The sequence below is a fragment of the Falco rusticolus genome, chromosome 13 (assembly GCF_015220075.1).
Source record: "Falco rusticolus isolate bFalRus1 chromosome 13, bFalRus1.pri, whole genome shotgun sequence".
Taxonomy (NCBI): Eukaryota; Metazoa; Chordata; class Aves; order Falconiformes; family Falconidae; genus Falco; species Falco rusticolus.
Genome location: NC_051199.1, coordinates 27,109,088 through 27,124,893, shown reverse-complemented (window position 1 = coordinate 27,124,893; position 15,806 = coordinate 27,109,088).

Genomic DNA, 15,806 nt, shown 5'->3' with positions numbered 1-15,806 from the left:
TTTTCTTTGAAAGAAGCCCTGCCACGGGGGAGCCTGTGCTCCTCTCGACAAGCAGGCGTACGGTAACTCCTCCTGACACTAATGGGAACTGTGCCTGCATGAGGACCCGATAATAGATTCCTTATAACAAAGCTCAGCTTTAAGAATATGAAATGCAATGGGAAAAAGATAAAATCACAGAAGGCCTCATTCTGATCTTACTCAACATTGATTTTAAAGTGATGGAAAGTCAGTTTCCCACAGATTCACTCCCCCAAGTGAGCCTCGCGTTGAAAGCTGATTGTTTCTTGGATTTCATTCTTTCTTTGCTGTAGTCAGACTTCCTCACTCTGTGCTCAAAGGCTGTGCAGCCCTCCTGGTTCATCACCCAAACAGGAGCTGTGGCCAGGCTGCCATCCCCTCCATAGCTTCTCTGACCACTCGTGCCAGGACACCATCAATCAAGGGAATGGGTTGGGGGGAAGCAGGGCAACAGAATTTCCAACCCAAAACACCTCAGGGTGCTGAACAAGGCTGGTGTCTTACTCCTGGTTTTTCTGCCTCATTGCTAGGTCAAAGCTTGCTGTCTATTTGCATGGCACTGGAGGAGGTGGGCTTTGGTACTGTGACTTTCTGTGCCGAAGGGGCTGGAAATAGGAGTGAGGGCAGCAAGGTACGGGTCTGCTCAAGCCTTGGGAGAAAATGTGTCTCTCAGCCATCCCTGTGCTAGCTGGTCTAGGAGGAGATCATCAAAAAATTGTGGCTGGAAGATGCTCATCCAAAGGCACTTGGAAAAAATGGCAGTTTTGATTTTTGTTAACTACTTCTAAGTTATAAAATAGCTGCTACTTTATCGTATGTGATCCACAGCCTGAGAAGTGTATGTATGCTGTCCTTTTTCCTGAATAAGGAATACCAATGCTTCTGTGTTGTAGTGGTGCCATTCAGGAGTGTTTCATCTGGGGTAAAATTTGGAGGTCCTCATTTGTAGTTTGTTTGTGATGGAACACGTACTCTAGGGAAAGCTGGTTAATGTATTTATGAAAGGTAGAAGACAAAACCATGAAAAAATAAAAAAGCAACTTTGCTGGTAGCTCTTTTGCAGTTCTTGCGCAGCAGAAAGTTAATGGTACAAGACCTGTAGAAGGTAAGCATGTAAAAGGAACCCTTTCCTTCTTCCCTAAACAAAAATACACTAATCAAAAAAAGACTACTTCTCCGAGTTTTGAAAATACATTGTACATGATGAAGCATGACTGATCTATCCTGAGTGATGTTATGTAAAAGTACCAGTGCATTCAAAGCTTAATTAATCTAGTTGGAAAAGTGTGTGGACCTTTCTTGGAGCTGTTCTGCTTCAAGGAACAGTCAGTGATTCTGGACAAGACAGAATGAAATGATGAATCGTTCTGTAAACATCCCTGATCATGCTGCGCAAACATGCAAACACTCATGGATCGCCTTGATGGAGGATAAACACCAGCTCCTCAGAGCTGGGTTAGGCAATGCTGTATGCAGATCGCATGCCATGGGGAAGCAAAGCTCCTGTCAAGAAAAAGACTAAGTTAATTACTAGTAATTATTTTTTTTTTGAGAATATTTTGGGTTTCTAACCTTGACCTCTAGACATCTAACTTAAAACCAAGCTTTCTTTGGTCCTTTTTCATGTTGTTAGTTGCTTTATGGGGTTAATGTCATGCACTGAATTTTACACTGCTTGAAGGTGAACTCATTGGTTAATATGGATACCTTCTAATTTTCTTCTTTTTTTTTTTTTTTTCCCATTTGATAGCACACCTTAGGATAGTTCTTTGCTGTGAACCTAATTGCAATCATGTTTTGAGAACTACCTTTATATTATTTGAGCAATCTTGGTGGAATAAAAAATGGAAATTGAGATTTGTCCTTAACGGGGCTGTTTTCTGCGGAGGCTGTTTGAGATATAAACAATGCCAGGCTTCGCTTCCCAGTTTCTAAACCAAGACTTCCAGGTGTGTCAGGATTACACATGGGATATGAGAAGATTTACTGCTTTTCTGCTATCAAGATATGAAGTCACAGTAATGTAGGCATTTGATGTAATACACCGTACTATGTGCGCTCTAATAGAGGTCATTATAATGCATGTTTTGAAAGTAGTGTTATTGATGAGCAGCCGCTTCACAGAACCCAGATTGCCTTTCCAGTGTGCTTTCTGCTCGTAAGTTGTTTTCTCTGTGGGAAATAAATTGTTTTCACTGTGGGAAATGTTAGTTGTTTACTAATAAGTTGTTTTCTCTGTGGGAATAGATTTTGAATGTTAAGATAGAAGACAGTACTTTTCTTTGTGCTGTTGAAGGAAATACAATATGCCTCAAGTTCTTGAGCTATTGGGACTTTCTAAACAGAAGATTTATAATGTTTTGTGTCAACCTTGCACCTAGCATCCTTTTAAGAATACGTGGGGAACTGTATCTTAAGAGTCGCTCAGAACTAAGGGTTTGTGTTGTGGTCAAGCCTGAGCTGTGCAGGCTGACTATAAATGAGGTCTGCTGTCGATGGTAGGCGAGGATGGCTTTCACTGCAGCTTGTACTCAGCTCATCTCCTCCAGTGTAAATAATCTGTTCGTGTTTGTAGGTGATGCCTAGTCCTGAGAGACATACCCATGCAGCGCAGCTAAATACAGCGTGTGTTTATTTCCTTCACAACAAGCCCACCTGGACTCATTATAACAACCAGAATCCCCCCCCCCCCCCCCCCCCCCCCCGTGTGGTGATGTGAGTGCTGGGTAGACATTTACTTCTGGAGGGATTTGGCACTGACAAGTGCTGGCTGGAATATATTCAGTGGAACAGTGTTTCATGGCTAGAGAAAGGCAGTTGAGGGGGGAAATATTCAGAAGTTTGTTCCCTTCCAATATTTTCCTTCAAAATTTCAGTAGTTAAAGTAACTTTTTTGATGACACTTTACGCAACAGACAACATTCCAGAGTTTCTCAGTCTTTAATGAAACAAAATGTTTGAGAAAAGTTGTTCACAAGATTTTGCGGAAAGAGCTGCCAGGGTTTGTTTCTCTTCTGCCACTAGAGGAAAGCATGCAGCTCACTTCTGGGAATACGAAATGAAAGTCAGCTCGTTCTAGCTCAGTCCCCTCTAGTCCTAAGCATGCTCATAGGGAGCATATGTCCCGTCATCAGTATCCTTCCATCTTACATCTTTTAATATTTTAAAAGTTGTCTTGCTGAGCTGCAAGGTCATTCCAAAAGCTTTACTTGGTCCCGCAGAGGCAGATCATGTTGCAGTAGTCATTCAGAAGTCATGATGGGGTAGCATCAGATCATGTTGGTCATCCCAGACTGTACCTGTCCCAAGTCTAACACTGTAGAGAAGAAGCTTCCTGACTTACATTGATACTTCTGTGACCAAGTCCCTTAACAACAAAAGAAATAACTTGGATGGCTTGAAACTTGCTCTAGATTAATAAACTGGGTAAATCAACGGGAGAGCTATTAAGATTTGACTGCTTGCCATATCCTATTAAAAAAAAAATCAATTATTCTATATGATCTTTAGAGAAGGTGTAGCAGCATCACTGACTTGAGATGGAACAAACATCATCTGCATACAGCTTGCTATGGTAAATACAGGCTGAAGGAAGAGCTGCCAGCTTTAGCAAAGCCAAGCCTACAAGCACACATTGCTGATGAAATGCAAGTGGAGAGAGTATGGGTGACTTCACTCAAGTAAATTAGCCCAGACTGACGTACATGGCAAGTGAGTGGAATAAAACTGATCTCATTGAGACAAATTAAAGATATGTTCTTCTCCAATGTATGGCTGAAACAGATGGCGAATGAGTGATGAAGAAAACTTTGAAAAATAAGAAAAAATAATTATGAATGACATTGCTTAGGGTCATACAAAGGAGGCATGAGGAAGGAGATCTATGGGGAATAAGAAAGGTAAACTAAAAATAGAAAAGCTTAGGTCATAGACAACTTCATTACCATCACAAAAGTTGTGATTAAAAAATAAATTTAAGGAGGAGTTATATAGTAGTAAAGTTAAAAAGATGTAGTAACCCTAATTATAGAAGTAACAGTTTTAAAACTTTCCTCTTTTCCTTTGAATAAGTCAGGCTTGAAGGAATAAACCTATAATCCCAGCAGCAAATCAGTGCAGAAAACTCACTGCTCTACAGAATGTCAGGGGAAGCACTGGTGCTAACAGCCGTGGGTTCAGCGAGCACTGCATACATCAAAGCCGCAGGCAGCAGCTGCGGGCACGGGAGCGTAGGACCTAAAAGCAGAAATGCCAGGCAGGTCAGGCCAGTGCTTGCCAGTTGGGCTGGGGCTATAAATCACAGCTTCCACAAAAAAGGGGACAGACAGCAATGAATGAAACCTTGCTATAGTTAGAAGTGGAAGTCTTCAGTCTGTTGTTAAAAAATAGTATTCTACCGTTATGGTGAACAAACCATGCTTTTGAATGGTTTATGAATTAGGATTGGTCTTTTAAGGGAATTTTTGAGTGGAAACAGTGCTGTGGAGTGGCTGGGAGGGAGCGGTAAAGAGGTATGGCTGTAGCTGAGGACAGTCTGGGTGGTTGGTTCCATGTGGTCTTGAAGCTGCAACTATCAGAAGGATCATGTTGCTTTGACTTTGGTTAAATTTGGGAAGGCTGAACACCTCTAAGGATGGAGATTTTGCCTAGTAGCATTTATATCAAAACCTCTTAAAATCATTCCCTTTTCATGACAAAATAATGGTGGTTACAGGAACAACAGAAAAGAAAAAAGTGGAGTTATGCCAGCATTTCACATGGAAACTTCAGGCATGACTCTACCTTGCAAATTTGTGTGGAATAAACCAAGCTCAGGATGAACATTTGAATTCCCTGTCTTCCACAGATTGTCCCCTACTCCATGTTTCCCCTGGCCAAGGCAGGTGGTCTTCCCGCAGCCTTCAGGTACTGCCTGCCTCCGGCAACCAGACCTCTTCCCGCATCTCTGTCTGTGAGCAAGTGCTGTGGGTAATTTAAAACTGATGAGCAGGTCAGCTATTACACATTTGATTAAAAAAAAAAACAACCAAAAACAAAACAGAAAAAACACCCAACAAAAAAACCAAAACCAAGAAAATCCCCAAACCAACAACATTACCCCTTGCTGCTGTGCATGAGCTCATTCTAATTCTTTATGTTTTGCAGCCTACCAATTTGGAGGCTTTGGTCTCTGGGAGAAGATGAAAACCAGTGATTTTGATGATGGTACGTGCCATATAACATGTTGATGGCTGCCTTGAGTTGTAATGTAGTTCTGTGCTCCCACTTACTGTTCAATGCACCTTTAATACCTGCTTCAGAAGGCACAGAGGTGGCACCACAGATGGGAGCAGCAGGTTTGCTTGCAGGATATGAGAGCAGTGATGCAAAACGTGGAGCCTGCTGGCTCCTTTCAGTTTGCCACATGATATCTTATTAAATAAACTATAATATTTTTCTTATGCTGGTGTAATTCCAAGGTTACTCCCACTTAAATCTTGCATACTGGTGTAATTTATGCAAACTACAGGTCTTGTCCCAGACACTATCCCATTTTGGGAATACATCTTTCTTACTTGTACCAGGGACACATCATGTTATCTGAGGCAAAAAATGAGGTGCTTAACCCTACCTGTGGTGGTTCAGTAGTTGGAAGATAAATGTGACCCATCTACAAATCATGTACCCATCTCCTTAGGATGAAACCACTACCTAAAGTGCCTTGTGAAAATTACTGCATCTGGAAGATTATTGCTCTTATTGTCAGCAATCTTCTATTACCTATAGAAAAGTCACTTTAATTCTCCAGAATTCTTAAAAAAAGTTTAGCGTATGTTTTCTGGAACACTCCTGTTCAGGTGAAATACAAGACTTATGTGCTTTCAGAAGTTTTTGAACATGTTAATAATTTTGTGTTAAATAGAATGAAACTAGTGGAGGGGGAAAAGCAAACATCTGTCTTCTAAACTGGTATTCCAGCAAGCAGAGAACTGGGATGTGTAAATACTTTGTGTACTTGGAGGTGTGTAGCACAAAGATGTCATAGATAGGGAGAGGGTGCCAGGTAATCTGGTTGGGGACAACCTGTGTGACTGAGTAGAGCACGTATTCCCAACAACAAATGGGGTACGTGGTCCCCATTTCCATTTGCTTGTTTGTAACATTCCCAGGAAACTGAAAAATCTCAGAAATTTGAGATTTTGCATGTAATCTTTTCTGCATATAACACTGCTGTGTTAGTTCAGGGACCTGTTGGGTGACAGCAAACTGCTTTAGGAGTTTTGTTCCATCAGCTCTGAGAGTTGGTGGTGAGGGGCTGCCTGATTGCTGATCTCCAGCTGTGGTTTGGCAGCCCCCCACCCAGCTCCTGCTCCAGGGGTGCTCTGCAGGAGCAAGGGTGCTGCCCCAGCCCCATCCCACCAAAGATGTGGGGGTAGGCAAGAAAGAGTTTGAGGGAAAGAATATTTAAAAGGATTGCACAGCAATGCAGCTTTGTGTATTTGAGGGAAAGTAAAGTTAGTTAATGATCTCCATGTGGCAAAATGCAATTTTAGCTTGGGTAACTGTTTTCCAAACTAAGCCATGCTAAAAAGCCTTTTCTCAAGCCTAGTGTAGGATGGAGGCGTTTCAGGTCAGCTTGCTTCTGGTTTTGCAAGCATTGAGGAAAGCACATTAATATAGAAAATGGTCCTGAGTGTTGTAGACTGGCTGTGTGCAATATAATAAATATGTAGCAAATACAATTCTAATACATTAATAAGTATGATTTATCACTGGTCAATAGCTCAATTAAAATGAAATTTCATTCCCTTTTCTTTTTAAAAGTGCAGCTGCAGAAAAATCTTACTAGGACCTTCAAAAAAGATGTAAACTTTTGAATTTCCTGTACAGTGCCTCAGTTCCACTAGATGTTTCTGTGTTGCTACCTTTAATAGAAACATTAGAGAAAAAAAAACCAACAACCAACCCTCAGTTAACTTGATGTGAATGGGTTGCATCATATATTGAAGTAAAAAGAATGTAAAAGCACTAAATGAAATTTAAGAACAGGTAGGTAACTACTTTGGCTGACTTTCTAGATTCACTTTCAGTGGTTTGGTGTGTTTCTCCTAAGGTTTTGTGAAATGTGTTTATTTTTTAGGTCACTCTCCTGTAGTATAGTTAAAAACAACACCAACAAAATCCTGATCCAATTTTCAGTTTAGCTGGGAATGCATTAGATATGGAAGACAGAGCAGCAAGGGATGCCTCACAAGGAGCACAGCTGGGCTTCTGTAGGAGGAAGCTGAGCCTGCAGGTGAATTGCAAGAGCTCTTCTGCCTTGGGCACTCACTGAATAACGGGGGACAAACCCCCTCCCCTTAAATAAGATCTTTCCAAGTATGCCAACTCCTATTTTACATGCAATTTTGTTTTGCTTTGGTTTCTTCTTCTTCCAAATTGGTCTTTCAGGGTCAGGTGGTTGCCTGAAAAGGGTTGATGGGAGTTGCTCTCCTAATGTGAAAGAAAACAAAAACAAAAGCAAAAAACAAACACCAAAAAAAGGAAAAAGAGGGAAGCAGGGAAGGGAGGAAGGGAGATGGCTAGTATGAGCAAATCTGGAGTAGGAATGTGTTTGGGAGCTCTGGTTACTGGTGGAAGGCTGCCTCCAGAAACACACCAGGAGCAGAGCTAACAGCAGCCTGGGCACTAATGCAGTTCATATTGGGCTGAGTTCAGCAGCCAGCACAGCTTGGTCAAGGGCTACAGCAGCAGACAAGTAACTAAAGTCACTTTTCACATGCTGCCTCCAAACTACGGGTTTCATTTTGCGCAGAGGTTGGCATAAGCAGGACTGTGGCTTCCGAAGCAGAGTGAGCTGGTTTCCCAGGGTACCCTGAACAGGCTGTGGTGTTCTGCTAAAATATGTGTGTATTCTCTGTAGGGTTATATAAAGGGATTATGTCCCTCTATGTATAAAAGTGGAGCTTAATATAGAGAATACTTTATGCTCTTAGGTAGTCTCACATCTTTTATGTCGAGCAAGTTATAGAGGAAAGAACTCTGAAAGTTATGCCAAAACACAAGGAAATTAATGTCTAGCATATGGCCTGGCTGAAGATTTTAGGCCTACAAAGAACCCTATGCACGCATTTTATATAGTCAAAAGCCAGAGATGTTGAAGACACAAAATTTTGTTCCAGTAATTAGGGATCATACAGTTATGTGAGCAAGCTGTTATCTCTAAAATACTGATCAACACAATTACTTGAAGATATATAGGCATATACAAAATTAATATCTGGTTTAAAGAAAGTATCTTTCTGGAAGTTTGGGGGTTTTTTTACTACTTGTGGCTTTCTCTAAAGCTTGTGATCTACTTCTGTTCCAAACATCTGCATATGGGCGGTCTTGTTTCTCTATTACAATTTTTGTCTGGAAGTAACTTGGAGAATGGTGGAAGTGGGGTTTGGGAGGGAAGGACAGAAGTGCCTGACCGGAGGGGGGTTGCTGGTATTTGATACAGTTCAGCAAGGAGGGAAATCATGTAAGACCAAAGCAGGCTTCCACAAAATCAGTCTGAAAAAATCAGGAGAAAAACAGATGAGGATGTAAGGTGTTCATTAGTCCTCATACCAGCTCTGGACCAGGTGCTGTACATCGATTCAAGGGAGATGGTGCCACCCCCAGACAGGGCAGGAAAATTGCTGCTGTCAGCACGTTCTCAGGGAGGCATGGCTTTGCCCAGCCCCCTGAGTTTTAGGGAACCACTATACCATTGCACACACAGTCACCAAAAAGTCATTAAAACCCCTAGATTCTTCCTCAAAGCAGCAATTATTGTGATCCGGTAAAGTCCACAGGTCAAGTGCTGTGATATGAAGTCATTTGGGACTGGGCAAACGAAGGAGCAGGTGAATTATATGCAAGAAATCTCAAAAAAAAAAAAAGGATGCCTTGCACTTGGATTTCTCTGCTTCAGCCCATCTCATCAATAACAAATAGAAGTCATAAAATTACACATCTTTGACTCTAATTTCAATGAAATACTTTATCGACAGGGTATAATTGCTTCCTAATTGTTTCAGGTAGGCATCAAGATCCCTGCTGCTGCCAGAGGCAGGCAGAAGGATCAGCTCAGAATGTTCCCAACCCTGAGAATGTTTTCAAATGCTAGAAGAAAATAAGAGTTTCTACTTGCATTTTATTTTAATAAGACCTGAAAAAAACCCCAAAACCAAATCAAAACTATCTTTTGCGATCCTTTTGCAACAGTGAGTGGGTAATAGCCTTTTGAAATTGTTGCATTTGATTGCTTCCGGTGTGCTGGTGGTAAGACAGAAAGCAAATTAATTCATTGTACACCCAAGATGATAAAGATTTCTTTTGTCAATAGGTTTACCACTAGTAACTTTTTACTTAAGGCAGGGAACAGCCTTCAATTGTATCTTTCTTGCATCAGACTCCAAAGTTGACAGGATTAGTTATTTGCTTTCCAGAGTAAAACGATAGTGTATTTCCAAGGTTGTGGTTGGTTTGGGGTGCATCTGAGTAGCAGAGTTCAGGGCCTATGTACAGACAACAGCTTTTTCTAAGAAACTTGGCACAAGAAACAGATACAGAACTTACCGTAAACAAATTACTTGGTAAGACTAAGAAAAGGTCTGTCGGTGTGTTGCTGCAGGAGCACTAACAAAACCCGTTAATTAACCCTGCAGGTATTTCTGGAAATCCATTTTCAACACCTTCCATTTTTCCAAGGCATTCACCTCTTGGCCCAAGGTTTTCACTGCTTGTTCTATAACCCAAAGTAAAAGTATTTGGAGAAAAATAGGGTTAGGGTTATTATGCCTAATAGTTTCTTATCCACAGCTGAGGAGTAAATAGCGAAAAGTTTTTCTGTGAGACAACTTCTCTTGCATATTTAATGGATGTCTATCCCAGGCTGCTCTCGGTGGGAAAGGCAAAAAGTTGGCACTTCTACACGCACACCTGCACCGTCCTCCAGGGATGAGCTACATTATTTTGCCTAGAAGAAAAAAAAAAAAAAAAGAGGTTGAGGAAGCCTATTTCATCTTGAGGTGACGGAATAACTATTATACATAAAGATTTTATTTTTGTAAGGGAAGAGTTTTCTAAAGCCTTGAAGTTTGGTACGTCTGGACAGAATCCTGCCAGCTTGCAAACCTTTTTTTGGAACTCATTTTGCTTTGTAGTAAACCAGTAGCAGGACTTGCAAAATATGTCACTGAGGAAAGGGTCTTGTAGTCATGAATAATGGTATAGTTTGATATTGATGAGTGGGCTAGGGTCAGCACAGGGAGCTCTGCTGGGAATACGTTTTTCTCTGTGGAAACTGGACTGGATCCCTGCCATGGAGGGACGTGGTGGAGCACTGGGCAGGGAAGGGAGCTGCCCTGACTCCAAATCCCTGATAAATCATTCAAACCTCTGCTCCTCCTGGGATGTCAGTCTTACAACACAGTTCTCTTAAACATAGTCTTTGAACACTGGACTATCTCTGGTGGCCACAGTACTAAGGACCAACAGAAGCAGATTTTATATAAACTGTGGTGGAAACTCTTTAGTTTTTACGGGGACTCACAAGGTTGTCCTGTTGACAACTTGTGTTGCTGTTTTTTCCTTCAAGCATCAAAAATGTTACTGCTTTAGTGAAAGCTATGAATTACAGCTGCCCTCCCTCTGTGCTGGGCTGTATGAGATCTGAAATTTGATTAGATGTCATGCCACATGTGAAAGGTTAAAAAAACAAAACAAAACAAAAAAACAAAAAACCCCAAACAAAACAAAAAAAACACAACAAAAAAACCAAACAAACCAACATTTCAGTAACCCCATATTTTGCCAATTAAAATGCCTGACTGACTTTTACTGTGCTCGGAAGGGCAAACAGCAGCACATTTATGCTTGGGTTGCATGTTCGTTTCCCTAGTTTGGCTGACTGGCTGAGTGTGCTAGGGTGGGAAGTGTGTTAAAAAGCTAATGGCAATAAAAGTCACTTTTTAGGAAATAAATAACTTCCTGACAGAGGTGGGGCTTCTCACACTGCTGGTGGCAGTGGAGGGACAAGAGCAGACAGCAGGGAATCAGAGGTGCTGGCCCGTCCAGGTTGGGAGACACCTGTGGCTTTTCCATCCTGAAATCTCCTTGTTCACATGGCTGTGGCCAAGCCTGAGTGAGCAGCATTCGGTCATCTGCAAAGGGGCCTGGAAGGAGGGAGGGGACAGGTTTTGCTTACAAGGGTGTAGAGCAGTCCCAGCAGAGCGATGAGAGCGGTGTTGCCCATCTGTCTCTGAAACATCGCGTTATTTCTCAACCCAAAAAGGACCATTCTCTTTAGAACTGCTGAACAGCTGAGTTTGAATGGGTTCATCAGTTTTCTGGATGTTCTCAGGATGCCACTCTTGTTTTTTTTCCTGCTTTTCAGCCTGTTGCCTAAAGATCAGTGCACAGCTGATGGCATCCTGATGCTCTCACAACTCTGTGAGCTAGCACCATGTTTTTCTAAAGCATATTAAGGACTTGCCTAAGCTGCCTCTGGAGCACTGACCTTCCCCCTGGCTTGGAGACAAAAGGTGTGTCTGCAGGATACAGGCAATACAGAGTGGATCATGTCGTGAGGTCTACAATGGCTAGACCCATTTCAGTTGGAATTTGTTCCAAATTTTTTTTTTTTTTTTAAATTCATTTACTTTTTGAAAATTTCACTCCCTTTACATCAGCGGACTTTTTTGGGTGGATGTCTTAAGAACTGATCAATGAAGTATGAAGTAGATTTGTCCAATGTTTCTGATTCTTTTAAAAAATAATCTCCTAGGAAGCAGGAGGCACATGCCCAGCATCTCCTGAAAGCAGGACAGCAGATGTGCCCATGTCACCTACCCCGCTGTTCTGGCACACACACACGTAACATCACACTGGCTGGGGCATGTCTGTGATGAAGCTCCCATCGATTTGAAAGAGCAGCTCTTAGCTCTGTTGAGTTCATGATGTGAGTACATGAGTATGTTATCTCTGAAAAAAAGTGGGACTGGATGGGGTTTCACAAGACTAGAAAAGCCATTCCTCTACCCCAATGCATCATTCTTGGAAAGTTTTTCTCTGATATATAGAAATAGCCTATAGTGGTGCTTCCGGTACCCTTTTTTTCAGGCAATCTATTTCAATGTAAATATGTTTTCCTTTACTTCAGTCTTTAAATGACCCTTGGTGAATTTGGAAATGAAAAAGAAATCAAGACCTGTGTGGAGAACAGTTTATTCTCTCTATCCTTGTGCTTTTTTGCATTTTTGGAAACTGTTTCCGTTCAGTTGTGTGTTCCCAAGATCCAAGAGTTGCTGCTCATTCCATCTATCTCTGTAGGCTGTGTCTCCTAGCCAGTTTTGGGAGCTTTTCTCAGGACTTCCTCAGTCTACTCCATATCTTCATCAAAGCGTGATGCCCAAAATGGAGCACAGTGCTCCAGGCGATGCAGCCTCGATGATGCATAGAGAGGGGATGCTTTTATTGCTTGTTCCACTGTATCCCTCCTTGTTTTGACAGAAGTTTAGATTTTCCTAAGAAATGGCTGTGACAACTTAAAGTTACCAAACTGGGGCTGAGGGGAGGAGTTCATGTTTTCATTTGGCTGTCAGTAAATATGTAGAAGGCAAAAGGCTAAAACTGGGAGTTCTGTAGTGCCTGAGCAGAGGAGCAGTTAGATGGGTTGACTGCTACAGTTTCAATTAGGTTGAGTTCAAGGGAAATGTAATTAACAGCTGATTACAGCAGTTGGGACTGGTAGTATTTTTTTTGTGAAAAGGTAATTATCCGCTACTGCGGACCAGTAGAGGAGACACAGAACAGCTGACAGAGGGCATTTGGTATATTTTACCATGAAACTCATATTGCTAAATCTTATTATAATACACGCATATTATCAGTGGTGGTGAGACTGAGGAGTCAGGAAGAGATTGCTCCTGAAATGCAGAGCGGTATGTCACTTCTGTCCTGTGGGCAGTAACTGCAGAAGCAATGGGGTAATTTCTATTCAGCAGCCTTCCAAAGAATTTGTCAGGTTTTCTTAGGCTTTATTTTGTGGTCTTCACTGGGAAAAAGCATCCAAGTGGATTGTAAAAATGGATTATTTTAACTGCATTTTGAGTTGTGGACAACCAGACACTTGGAATTCAAGTGGTCATAAATTGGCCTTAAAAATGAATTAAGCTAAACTGAAACAAGGCTACATTAATTCTGAATGTCTGAGAAGCCTCATAGTTGTTAAGGCAGTTTTAACTAATCCCCTTTAACTTTGTATTTTTAGCTAATTTGGATTACCTCTCACTGTCCCTGTGCTGGCATAACCAGAGATCAAAAATCATGATAAAATTAATGTCTCTGTGGGGATAAACCAGGATATTATTGTGCATTTCAATGGAATTGTACCATTTCATAGCACTGAGGTTTCTGCTTTGCTAAAATCTAGAGGGCTTTTCCTCTTGCTGGGATTATGACAAAACAAACATTTGTGCTTTGCATGTCTTCTTTTCCTTTAATTGTTTATGAAGTATTTCTGATCAATGAAATTTGGGGGGCTGATCAATAAAAATGTTGTTTGGGGTTTTTTTCCTCCAGAACAAACCTTATCTTTTGCAGGCAAAATTAAAATTTTGTGTTTTTATTGGAGCATTGAACGTTGCTTATTTAAAAGCCCGGCATTATACATTCAACCATAGATAGGGCTGTGAACTGATATAAATCAGGCTAAGTTGGAAATATAACCAGTAGAAATGGGGAGACAGTAATTATTCATCTTAATTCACATCATATTCTAGAGTTAATATTTCTCCTCCAGGTAGGAAAGCAGGTGTTGGAAGGATAATTAGAAATACTTTGGATCCAGTAATAAGACAACTGAATCTGGAAAAGGTTTAAGTCTGCTTTTAGAAAGCTCTCGACTAGTATCAAACAAAGTAGCAAGACTGTTGTTGCCATGATGATGGCTGTATGAGGCACACACAGAGGTAAATATTTAGCTGGTGATGAATAACTGGAACCATTTATAGGCCTGAGCATGATTTCTGAGCTACTGTGCTGAAATACATTGCTACTCATTTCCATTTTATGCAAGTTAAAGATAATTAAAATATTTTTTTTTTCCCATGCATCTTAAAATTCTTCTGCTAGGGTTATGACTTTTTTTTTCTTTTTTTTTTTTTTTTTTTTTTTCTGTGCCATATTCCAGCCTCAAGCAACCCTTTGCAGCTTAGTTGCCATACATATCCCTGGAAATGGAAACTTATTTGAGATACTGATACTCTCTTAATTGAAGAAGTACTTATAGGTAATATTACTTTATATTTTTGATGAATTGCTATTTCATTTTTTACAGAGCTCAAATAACCACCATTTACAGTCTCCTTGTATAGCAACAGTTTGCTAGTGGATTTCTTTGAGCTTCCCAGCTTTCCATGTCAAGTCTGTGTACAATTACTGTCATTTGAAGGACGTAAATCGCGATGCAGTTGTTCAGAGAGCAATTAAATAGCTATTTGTTTTCTTAAAATATGCTTACACTTTTGCATCATTCCACTTAGCCATATATAAAATTATACCATAGGACTCCTGAGCGCTATTCTGTATGAAAGCATGCTAACCGATCCCTGATGCAACGGGCTGATTCATTCCTCCCATCATCCCCCCACCCCATGGATCTTTTTTCCCACTTCAGTATCTAAAGCCAGTGCTCTTCCAGCAATTTCTGATACACTGCAGCAAGCCATGCCTCCGGCTTTTGTCCTCACAAACCCTAGATCAGTATTCTTTTAAATTTTATTTATTTATTTATATATATATATATATATAAATTTTTTTTTTGCCCTGGTGAAACTTGTATTTGCATGGATTCTGTTGAAAGGGAAGCCTTGCATGGGGAACGTGCCAGGCAAAAGCAAATCCTTCTCCGTGCAATTGCAGCACTGCCATGGCAAGGGAATGTCTATTTGTGTGATAACCTGCCATCTGTAAGTCTGTTGTTGTTGTTGTTTGCTCGACAAACAAAAATTGGGAAAAGCTAAAGGAAAACAGTTTTGATCTGTGAAGATAAACATTTAAACCTTAATAAATAAAAAGGAAACAGGTTTTTAAGGGTGTTCCTCCTTTAGATATTATTTCACAGGAGGAAAACAAACCAGCAACAACTTGCTCTGTAATTGACAGTATATTCCTAGAAACAATCTTACTTTCCTGTCAATACAAATGGAGCATTAAATGTCCAGTCTGGAAACGCCTTTGGCCTATTTCATTCTCCAAACAAATAGATGAAATTGCAATTTAAATTAAAGTTACATACAGGGTTAAGATTTTTTTTTAAAAAAAAAAGTCATTAGAAGGTATTATATTTTGCTTTTTTCTTTGCTATCCTGTTTGGTGCATTTCATTGCATTCCATGTATTTCTTAATCCCACTTTTTATAGGAAAAGCAGTTTGCCTGTACAAAACTTCATAAATAATATACCCTGAGAAACAATTATTATGTAAATGCTTTCAAGCATGCATTTGGTGGAGTGGTGTGGTAGTAAGTCATAGACTTGCGAAAAGATAGGCTGGTGTCAATGCGCAGGGGCTGGGATGCTCTCGTGGGCTTGTGCTGGTTCTGTGCCTGTTCAGAAAAAGGGCAATAGCACCATGAGTGGTGTTTAATAGGTTTTGTCATTGTTTTGACATTGCTGTCAAAATTGTTTATTTATCAAATATGCCTAAGGCAGAGAAGCTTTTTGGGAGCTGGGAAATCTTCATGTGCGAAGGTTTCCCAGGAACAGATTTCA